This window comes from Dioscorea cayenensis, chromosome 3 (genome assembly GCF_009730915.1).
Source record: "Dioscorea cayenensis subsp. rotundata cultivar TDr96_F1 chromosome 3, TDr96_F1_v2_PseudoChromosome.rev07_lg8_w22 25.fasta, whole genome shotgun sequence".
NCBI classification, from domain to species: Eukaryota; Viridiplantae; Streptophyta; class Magnoliopsida; order Dioscoreales; family Dioscoreaceae; genus Dioscorea; species Dioscorea cayenensis.
The window spans coordinates 9301858-9312681 of NC_052473.1; the positions used below are offsets into that span (position 1 = coordinate 9301858).

Here is a 10824-nt window from a genome sequence, read left to right on the forward strand (position 1 = left end):
TAGTTCATCAACTTACTAAAAATCATCGAGTGAAGCTTAAACCATACGTTGAACTTCATCTCATTTAGAAAATATACTTATAAACAGTCTTTAAGACACCATTTTCAGTGTTCGATTCTCTAATCATGTCAACTAAAGCTTTAGCCTAATATGACTTGTTTTAAAGCGTAATAATTAGTGATACTAATTTAAGCATCCCAACATCATTATCTTCATCACTGAGGGCGTATAATTTTTCTTTAAATTTTAAGAGACAAAATAAGGTTTATTACAAGATCAACTACAAATAATTTGAATAGTTTCATTTGAAACAAACCTTTTCATCGGGTATATTGAGGTGATCCACTAGCATTTTAACACTAGTATCCATTTGAAATGGCAGAAAGGATAATTTCAAGCATAGTTGGTTGTGCTTGAAGTTGTTTCTCTCCTTGTATACCCTTTTCTTTGGTGATATAAACCATAAATCAACAAGTTCAACACTTTTTTAGCTAACAAGGACAAAGAACACTTTAACAATTGAAGATCTCCTTCACTACTGATTTGATATTTTTTAGATGGTCAAATGACAAAGGTGGTGAATGATCAATTCCAATCCTATGAATTATAGCATCAAATAAGACATGTTTTAATATTTTTCATGGAAGTACCAAGCAATAGTAAAACTTGAAGACAAAATTCAACCATGTAATTTACAAATAATTCTAGCTAGATAAAAAAAAGAAAGAAATAGACTAGATGAACATTGCATAAAAGATGAAATATAATAAAAGACAATAAACAAACCAATCGAGATTTTAATATATGTGAAACTCACAAATATATGTCCTACCTCCTCTTGAAACCTTTGAAGCATAAGGAGTTTTTTCCCAATATCTACAGTATAAGAATCCAAAAGACCTTGACCTTTAATGGGTGACGTCCATGTATTCCCCTTGTCTCTCTTGTACAGTGTCACATGTATTACACCCATCCTCTACAAGATAAAAATGAATAGGATCGGGTAGTCGTATCAACTTTGATGGTACAGATCAAGTCATCAAATCCCATTTTATTGATGGAACAAGGAACATCTCTCTAATTATGATCACAAATAACTTAAATTTCAATCATTTATAATGTCCCAATGAAAAAGAAAAAGAACCACACTTTTATTGTACTTAAGATTTAAGCATTTGGTTTATGACAAACAAAAAAATAGAAAGAAATCACATCAATATAACTTGAGATTCAAGCATTTCTTATTTCACAAAAAAAAGTGTAGAGAAATCACATCAACAATGGATCAGAAACTATTTATGCACTTGATGATATGTGTATCTTAAGAAATTAAAAAAAAAAAAAGCAAAAATGTATAAAAAAACCATATCTGAAATAGTAGTTCCAGTTCTGAACACACACAATATAAATCTCAAATGAGGTAACAAGTATCACTATAGTTCTTTGCTTTGATTTACTTTCTTTCCATTTCTTTGATTTACTTTAAGTTTAATTTATCAACAAGAATAAATGGATATTCATTTTTGTCTTTGATGTGAGACAAGCAGCAAACCAGATCACCAACCCAAAAAAATTTAATTAAACATGCTATGAACCTGATCACCAACAAAAAAAAACAAAAACAAAATAAAACAACCACAATATGATGTGAACCATAACTTAAAAAAATAGCAAACTAGATCCATTTGAAATAAAAAAGAAATAGCAAAACACATCAAGAACAAAATGAAAATCGTCATAAACATGATGTGAAGACCCTAATCAAGATTCAAAAAAAAATTAAAAATAAAAATGAGAAAACAACAAACTTGATACGAACACCATGATAAGAGAAGGATAAAATATAATAGCAACCATGAACAATGAGTTATAAGGAAACATACCCAAGGGAAGAAATAAAAGAGAGCACCCAATAGGTGAAACCTAGATCAAAAACCTAACAAAAAAAATAGCAAACGAGATTAAGAACACAAAACTCTAATTAAACATATCATGAACTTGATGAACAACAAAAAAATAATAATAACAATGACAAACATTTTATGGAAACAACAAGAGCAAAGGTCGGATGGAATAATCTACATTATTCCTTCAATTTAAAAGGTTGAAAAAACAAAAACAATTGTTAAGACTTATTTAAGGTCAGACTATTCAACTCAATGAGGGGAGATAATCAAATAATTGTTAAATTTATTTTTATGTCTGAAACACCAAAATAAAACAGATAACATTATCCACTAGCATAATCTCATACTTCATTCAACTCATATTCAAAAATTGAAAACTCACATTGATGAGATAATATTTGCTTCCTCCTAATGCTTTCTAGCCAACACGCTCTCTGAGAAATAACCATATTTGCTTCCTCCAAATGTTTCTAGACAACAAGCTCTCTGAGAAATAACCACAAAGACGATAAACATGTTATTGTTCTTGACTTGAAATTGATGCCTTCTTGGAAATAAATTAAACTTATAAGTTGTTCTAAACGTCCCAAATGCTTACTCAAAACCCTGATATTATTATCTTTTAAGTGCAATGAACCAAAGCTTATCGACCATAAATTAAAATCAAGTAAAATTAAAGTACTCTCACAATTTTTAATTAATAAAGGTCCATGTATTAACCTAAAGATTAGTGCATGTTGGACCTGTCAACTAAATAATATCCTACTGCAATTGAATAAACCAAGGGCTCTTCCTTTTTATCTCGTTCTCTCCATTCAATAGAGCTAGGTATTTTTGAGAATTTTAATACTTGCTTAATCTGGTGATAAAGGTACTTGGAAATCCATGGGTATGTGAGAATTCGAAAACCTACTCCCGCATTATGTTCACATTACTATTCATGAACTGTTCTCTAGCACAGTTACCATTTACATTGCTATTCAAATGGGTTTTAGACAGTCCCCTATGTGAAAAGTTGTCTCTCCCTTCTAAGGGCAGGAAGGATTTATGAATTTGGTATGATTCATCCAAATATTTATGGGGATACACATAGCGAATCTTCATTATCCCATGTGGCACTTCACTACAAGGAAAACTAATTTTTGCTATGACTAGTTACTTTTTCAAAAAGCTAAATATCGCCACAAAATGTTTTTCCCGATGCCATATGGTCATCGCATGTCATCGTATTTGTTCTATAACAAAAGATAATTTTTGCAACCAACAACATCAAGTTGCCGCCACAAAAAATTAAATATCTAGTCACAAAAATGTTTAGTCATCGAAATTGGTATTATTTTCAATGATATATTAGTCACAGCAAAAAGTATTATTTGCAACAAAGAATAAGTCATAATAACAGATTATTAGTTGCGACCAACTATTATCCGTCGCAAATGAATATTTTTAACTACTCCCTTTAGATCATCGCAAATGAGTGTTATTTGAAACCAATGGAAATGATTGAAAATGAATATTTTTGCTACAAATTGGGGCCCATCGCAACTAAATATTGTTTGTGATGAAGTCATCACAAATGTTTTACAAAAAATGGGTAGCATACACCTCACTAATTAGGCTCCTATATTATAATATAATTTAAATTATATAATGATAAATGCTATTTTATACATGTTTTATCAATTGTATTTAGTACTTAATCGACCATTTTGAGCTTTGTTTCTGTGGATAATTGGTACTTAGTTGTTCATTTTGTATCACAGGTTGAAGAAGCACAACAAGAGCCAAAGGAAGCAAATCAGGAGTAAATCGATACCAAAACCATCAAACAGAGAAATACACAGGGTATGGTATGTACTCGTGTACCTGCCCGTATACATTTCGGCTGAGCAACTTTCAGCGACCTCCCAATAGCTTGTACCAAGAAGAACATGCCCATGTAAATTGAGTACATGGCCGTGTACATTTGAAAGATCACATAGTGCGTCCCAGACAAGAGCACGAGCAGATGAATAGTTACATGGGTGTGTAACTTCAGAACATGAGAAGAAGAAATCCTGGGAGATACTCATCCATAGACAAAAGTACATGGTCGTGTACAGTAACCCATGTACAGCTAGTTTCAAAGGGTTTTGGGTTTTCTCTTGGGAGTTACACTGGCAAAGTACACGCATGTGTACTTGTCCAGGTAACAGTCTGTTCCTGCAGGTATAAATAGAAGATTTGAAGAGTTTTTTAGGACATCCATGTTTTGACCGATTTTGGGGAAAAAGGTTCTAGAGTTCCTTGGCTGTAGTTGAAGGAGGCTTTGAAGGATTGAAGGAGGAGCTTAAAGGAGTTGCGATTCATTGGCAGCGATAGCGGCTCACATCATCTCCAACCACACAGTGTTGAGAAGGGAGTTTTCTCTTTACATGTTAAGGGTTTTAGGGATTGAGATTCACCTTGTATTGATTAACATGAGCCCCATGGAGGGCTAACTCCCTTGAGTGCCCGGATTGATATAACTTGGGATTGCTTTATCCTTTGATTGCTTTTAATTTAAATTTACCTTTGCTTCTAGATTCATCCTCGTGTTCAATGTTGGTTTTGCGTATCGAAAAGTGGCACTACTGATGAACTCTCCGCAAGTGCACGGATTGTTACCAATAATAAAGTGGTACCCCACAAGGGGGTAGGGTTGTCAAACCTCAGGGACTAGACTTCTAGTACTAGTTGATCCTCTAATTCCTAGTCAAACTAAAAGGGTGATAAAGAAATTAACTACTATATGACTAAAACAAGGGTGGAAGAACTAAGTAGACTAGGATTGAGTTTTGATAACAAGAGAGCAATGCCCTGGGATGATTCCTAAGTGCCCAAGATACTGACTTGAGTCTAATGCCTACCAAGGAACATTCTAAGATCCTTGTGGGTGCTTAAAAGCAATGTTGCATCTACGGCTATCAAATACGCTAAGTTCTACAAGTGTAACTATGGGCTTCGTACACGCTAAGTTTTGTAACTACACTAGGTAATCACAACTACGGTAATCAACTCACACCAAGATTTACACAAGCATCTATACAAATTAAGCATGCCAAGTTATGCAAATACATGATTAAACACAAGAAAACAATAGAACTCCATAGGCATTAGAACTCAAGTAGTCAAAGTATAAGAGACAACATAGTTCACAATCCCGGGGCATCGTGGAACGGTTAGCCCCTCATGAATTCATACAAATGAGAGAGAAAGATAAACACAAGGAAGAGAGACATCTAGACTTCCCCCCTTTACAATATCTCCTCAAATGTACTTCAAGAACTCCATGGGATGAGCAACTCCACTTCTCCGGTAGCTCTAACTCACCCTTGGCCTCCTTAGCTAGAGTGGTGATGGCTGATCATCGTTCTCTTGAGAATTCCACCACTAGAGAAAAAGACTCCTGAACAAACGACCCCAAGAAACCCCAAATCTGAGAATTAAAAAGGACTTTTTGAGCTCGACACGGTCTCATCACAGTCATGCTCAGACCATGATCTTCTTGGAGATTCTGAGTCAAAAGGGCTAAGTGTCATCCAGAGGAAACCACGATAAGAGCATGGTCGTGCTCCACCCGCTACTCAGCTTAAGCATGCCCATGAAAGGAGCACGCAGACCATGCTTCCAATGAAATTATAGGCCATTCCTAGCCAGAGGTAATCATGGGGAGATAGCACTCCCATGCTTCGGTCATGCTCTCATTGAAAAACAAAGGAGTCCTTGATGGGCTCCAACTTGGTAATGAAGAAGGAGATCCAAATATGGCACAATCTTCATGGTGTAGGATCTAGGTTGAGGAATAACTAGTTGTGCACAACTAGAGATGGACGCTACCTGTATGTTGGGGAGAGACGATCTGAAGCTTCAAGAACTCTAACATGCTGTCCGAACAATCGCAAAATCACAAACCAGAAACTAATCCACACAAAAAGCCTGTAAGCATAGAGCACAAATTAGAAGAAAGCCAAAATTTTCCTCTCACGAATCAAGGAGAACTCAAAAGAACATTGGTAGTAAGACAACCCTTATTTCGTAAATAATAATCAAACTTTAATCTTTCAAAAAGAAGGTACAAGGCTATTTATAGCCGACTTGAACTTGGGATACAAGAAAACTATCTTCTTAAAATTGGCTAAGGAATCAATTTAAAAATACAAAATAAAAATTTGCTAGGAAAACAATCTAAAAAAAGTAATATAAAATTAGCTAGAAAAGCAATCTAAATATGGGAATAGTATTCTATGGGTACTGTAGCACATGAAGATGGTAGGTACAATTTGTCTCTCATCCTTAAACTTGGAATACTTTATTTTCGATTGATTTGGATTTGATTTTGTTTCCTTAAAGAAATTAGGTTGGTTTAGGAAAGAGATATTTTGGGATGATTTGTCATAAAAGGAAACCACTTCTCCTTCTGTTTTTGTGGGGCCAGCAAAGATAGCCACAATTTCCGTCATGGACGTGCACGTGAGTGTGAGGCCCACATGTGGCGTAGCTCCGAATACTTCTCTCTTGCTATCCTCTTGTTTAACTAAGTCAGGAATTATGTCCTCACTTCCGGTACACCTGGTTTTCGATTTGTTTAGCACGGTTTCATGTAAATGGTCTTGATATACTTCCTCTTCTATGCCAGCTGAAGTATTACCATCTGTAGGTGTTGTAGTTGCCATGGGAGTGATGTCCTCATCATCCTCTCCCTGTTGAAAAGGAGTCATCCTAAACTCGATTGAACCGAAGAAAAGTGAAAGATCTGCAACGTTGAAAGTAGCACTAACACCATACTCGCCTGGAAGCTCGATCTTGTACACATTATCATTGATCTTCTCAAGCACCTGGAATGGTCCATCATCTCGAGGTTGCAACTTGCACTTGCGCTATGCTGGAAAATGCTTTTTACGTAAATGTATCCACACTAGGTCACTCGGCTCAAACATCTTTCTTCTTTTTGTTCGCTCGCTTCTCATACTACTGAGTGTTCTTCTCGATGTTATCCTTCGTCTTTTCATGTATTTTCTTCACAAATTCAGCACACTTGCTTGCATCCATATTAGCTTGTTCCTGCAAAGGCAAAGGTAAAAGATCGATAGGGGCAGTAGGTTTAAAACCATATACAATTTCGAATGGACAAAATTTAGTGGTGGAATGTATCGCCCTGTTATATACGAATTCGACATGTGGTAGAAACTCCTCCCATATCTTTAAATTCTTCTTTAAAATTTTTCTTAATATCATGGATAGTGTGCGGTTCACAACTTTTGTTTGCCCATCTGTTTGGGGTGACACGTAGTGGAGAATAATAGCTTGGTTCCTAGCTTTCCCCGCAAAGGTTTTCCAAAAATAGCTCAAGAACTTGGTATTACAATCTGAGAAAATGGTTCGTGGCACACCATGTAGTCGCACCACTTCCCTGAAAAATAGATCGGCAACATGACGAAGCATCATTGCGCTTATGACAAGGAATAAAATGAGCCATCTTGCTAAACTTATCAACTACCACAAATATAGAATCCCTCCCTCTCTTAGTCCATGGTAATCCAAGAACACAATACATAGAAATATCTTCCCACAGTATACTAGGAATAGGTAAGGGAGTATACAATCCATGAGGGTTTAAATGAGACTTAGCTTTGTGGCACGTCTCGCATCACTACACATAGCGCTCAATGCCACGCCTCATTTTTTGCCAAAAGAAGTCGTGGTTAGCACACTCTCTATCTTCTTGGCACCAAAGTGGCCTATCAGACCACTCCATGAGCTTCATACAAAAGTAATAAGTGAACAGAGCAATCTGGTATACACAATTTGTTAGCTCGAAACAAGAAACCATCATGCAAGTAAAACTTTTCCCAACGTTTTCCTGTACTACATTTAGAGTAGGGTTCAGCAAAGTATAAATCTTAAGTATATAATTCTTTAATGCTTTCTAAACCCAGAATTTTAGCATCTAGTTGGGACATCAAAGCATGGCACCCAGAAAATGCATCAGCTACAAGGTTATCTTTCCCTTTCTTGTCATTGACAATGTAAGGAAAAGACTTGATGAACTCACTCCATTTTGCATGTCTACGATTTATTTTTAATTGAACCTTAAGCTTCTTTAATGATTCATGGTCAGAATGTATCACAAATTTTTTAGGCCATAAGTAATGCTGCAGACAAGCTCCCCTTGCGTATATCCCGCAAGTGCACGGGTTTGTCGAAGTAATAATCCCGGGTGAGCGGGTATCGAATCCACATGGAGTAGGGAATAAAAATACTTAATTCGATTCTTAGCTATGTAAAAGATCAATGATAATGAGTGTGACAATGATTCAATTCTCAACAATAAAAAGCAACAAGTAAGAGAGCAAAAAGTAAAGAAGGGGGTAAAGGCAATCGATAAAGATGGGGTACCCGGATAATGCTCCGCCTAGGATAATTGTTTCAAGTGCAAGAACCCCTATTATGCTTCCTAATCAATGCGATGGTGAGTCGTGGAAAATCCTTAATTACATAGTCCCAAATCTAAGGTCAACTATGCCTAACTCTATACATGTCCCGGAGGAGAAATCGAAACAATCTCAACACCTCGCACTTTCGCATAGAGTTGCAATGAGCTCTAGGGATTCCAAGTGATAAATCTCTTCCTTATTATAGACCTAACCCTTTGGTCCGGTGGAAGGTCCCTAACCCAATTGAGCCCTAGATACTAAGATCACCTCGATGCTTCACTCCGTTTGTCGCGCAACTAAGCCCCAGTGAAGTTCATCCCTTAGACCATTCGCTCTATTATGACCGCCAAAAGAACTCGAGGAGCGGAGGTAGAATCTATCACGCCGGGAGGAAAGGGCGACTCCTGCACCTCTCAACTCACTCTCTCAACCCTCTCCAACCTAGCTTCGTCTAACGCTCATGGTGTGTCACTCACTCACAAGGTTACCAACAAGAACTCTCAACCCTAGTGTCACTCTAGGGGAAATGTTCATACAAACAAGCATTCAAGATTGGAATTCACAATAAACATCAATTTATTGAAAGCATAATAAAGAGGTTCAAAGAAACAAATACATCCTAGGGTTCACAATACCCGAGTACCCACTAGGGGTTTAGCTCTCCATGGAGCTAAGTACAATCAAAGAAATAGAATGTAAAAGCAATGAATCCATAAAGAAACCCCCTCGATAGTCGTGTCAATGGTCTTGTGGAAAGTCCTCTACTCGTCGTCCAAGGATTCCCTCGTCCGGTATAGGATACGCCTCGACGGAAGCTCCCCTACCAACCTTCTTTCTAAGGAATGACGATGTTGAAGCCATAGAACCTCTCCAAAACCTTGGCCAATACCCCTCGAAACCCTAGCTGAAGCCCTCTCTCAAGTTAGGGAAAAGATGGAGAAAAGAATACTAAAATCGGGGCTGATTCGGCTTTAAATAGGGCTGGAATCGGGCGACTACACGGGCGTGGATGCTTCACGCGCCCGTGGGGAATTTCCACACGGGCGTGGATAATTTCCACACGCCCGTGTGGATCCTCTGAAGTCCTGTTTTCTCGGCCGGCTATGAATAGTGCTACTACAATATCCGGCCTAAATAGCTTTCCGAATCCATACTTTCATCGGAGTAACGCAAACGGGCACACGTTCACGTCGTGGATCACTTGCATCTTCAATGATAGGCACGTTGGTGAAGCTCTTGTTCTATGTGCATAAGTCGGAATGCTCGAGTGTGACTACCTTTGTGCCCCTCCAAATGGATGTGCCAACTCGAATACGAGGAGGTTGGCACATACTCTAGCATCTCACATCGACCTATGTCTTCGCGTTTGAACCTTAGCAAGATTTCCTCCAAAATCGGTGCATTGTAATCCACATTGACTTCTTTCCTTCATACTTGGCCTCACAACCCTACCTGCGCGAAAGTAACATAAAAACACACATATTAGTGTAAAAACCTGAGAAAATTAATGCTCAACATAAGGAATGAACGCTTCGCATTCATATCGCACAAGCACTTATCAGCTGCCAAGTTTCCAAAGCCCTCACAAGCGTATACAACTCCTTCTCATAAATAGAATAATTGAGAGCTGGACCACTTAACTTCTCACTAAAATAAATAATGGGCCTACCTTCTTGCATAAGCACCCTACCAATACCTACACCCCTTGCATGACATTCTATTTCAAAAGTCTTACCAAAGTCAGGAAGTGCTAGTAGTGGTGCGGATGTCAATTTATCCTTTAATTTTTTAAATGCCTTTTCTTGTGCTGCCCAAATTTGAATGGAACTTCTTTCTTTGTCAATTCATTGATTGGGGCCGCAATGGTGCTGAAATCCTTCATGAACCGATGGTTAAAGCCTGCAAGTCAAAGAAAGCTTCCCACTTCTCTCACGTTTTGGGGTGTTGCCCACTCACCTACCGCTTTGATCTTGTCTTCATCTACCTCAACACCCTGAGATGAAACCACAAAGCCATGGAACACAACTTTAGTGGTGCAAAAGGAGCAATTTGCAGGTTAGCCTACAATTGTTATTTTCTCAAAATAGCAAGTACATCACACAAATGTTCAATATGATCATCTAAAGACATGCTGAAAGTTAAGATATCATCAAAGTAGACTACCATAAATTTTCTGATGTAGGCTCCAAGTACATGGTTCATCAATCTCATGAAAGTACTAAGTGCATTTGTTAAACCAAAAGGTATGACTAACCATTCATGAAATCCAAATTTTATTTTAAATGTTGTTTTTACTCATCACCCTTTTTCATTCTAATTTGGTGATAGCCACTACGCAAGTCTATCTTCAAGAAGATAACATATCCACTAAGTTCATCAAGCATATCCTCCAGTCTAGGTGTGGGATGTCTATACCTCACAATTATGTTATTAATGGCTCTACAATCTACACACATTCTCCA

The 10824-nt window shown here is 37.4% G+C and overlaps 1 pseudogene; it reads right to left on the reverse strand.

Moving 5' to 3' along the window:
* Positions 1 to 5761: 5761 nt before the first annotated feature.
* On the reverse strand, positions 5762 to 10528 carry LOC120250028 (annotated as a pseudogene).
* Positions 10529 to 10824: the final 296 nt, after the last annotated feature.